Raw genomic sequence first — 972 nt, forward strand, 5'->3', positions numbered from 1 at the left:
CTCTCTCTCTCTCTCTCTCTCTCTCTCTCTCTCTCTCTCTCTCTCTAGAGTTTTTTATATCTTTTTTTTCCTTAATCAATTGCTATTTTTATATTTTCTTCTCATTATTTACTATTTATTAACATATTTCTCTTCATTCCCCCTGCTTCTGTTTTCTCTTTACTCTTCCTGTCTTTATTCTCCCCTTTGTCTTCTCGTATGCTCCCCATCCTCTAAACTTTCTTTCCTTCTCTCCCTCCTTTCTATTATTATTTTTTTTCCTCTTCTTTCTTTCTTCTTTCCCCTTTTCTTTGTTATTTACCTGTTTCATTTTTCCTATCCTTTACTTCTTTCTTTTTCTTTTTTTCTCCTTTCTGTTTCCTTTATTCTTTCTACCATGTGTTTACCTTCTCCTTTCCTTCTTTCCTTCCTTACTGTATCGTTTTACCTTCTATCTTCCTTCCTCAATTCCTTCCTTCGTCCCTCTTCTTCATCCTCCTCTCATTACATCTCTAACTTCTCTTTTCCTTATCCTTCCTTTCTCTTTCCTTACTTTATCATTCTCTGTACTCTCTCCATCACGTCCCTTCTACCTTTCTTCTTTCCTTCCTCTCCCTCTCTCTCCCTCTCCCTCTCCTCTCCTTGTCATTACCATTGATATCCAACGTTCTGGAAAACCCCAGGTGGTTTCTCCCATGCTAGGGTGAGGCAGGGTGGCAGAGTGAGGTAGGGTGAGGCAGGGTGAGACAGGGTGTGGCTGCGGAGGCTTTGATGCAGCTAGGGAGAGGAAGTAGGGGATGTGTTTGTGGTTTGTCTTGTTAGCAGGGTGTTCTGAGTGTGTGTGTGTGTGTGTGTATGTGTGTGTGTTTGGCAGGGTGGGCATGTAGGATGTAGTGGCTGAATGGCAGGGTGTGTTTTTGGTAGGGTGGGTATACCGTTGAGATGCAATGTGTGAATGTGATAGGGTGGGTTTGGCAGGGTGAGTGTGTTTGG

The sequence above is a fragment of the Scylla paramamosain genome, chromosome 19 (assembly GCF_035594125.1).
Source record: "Scylla paramamosain isolate STU-SP2022 chromosome 19, ASM3559412v1, whole genome shotgun sequence".
In the NCBI taxonomy this organism is placed as follows: Eukaryota; Metazoa; Arthropoda; class Malacostraca; order Decapoda; family Portunidae; genus Scylla; species Scylla paramamosain.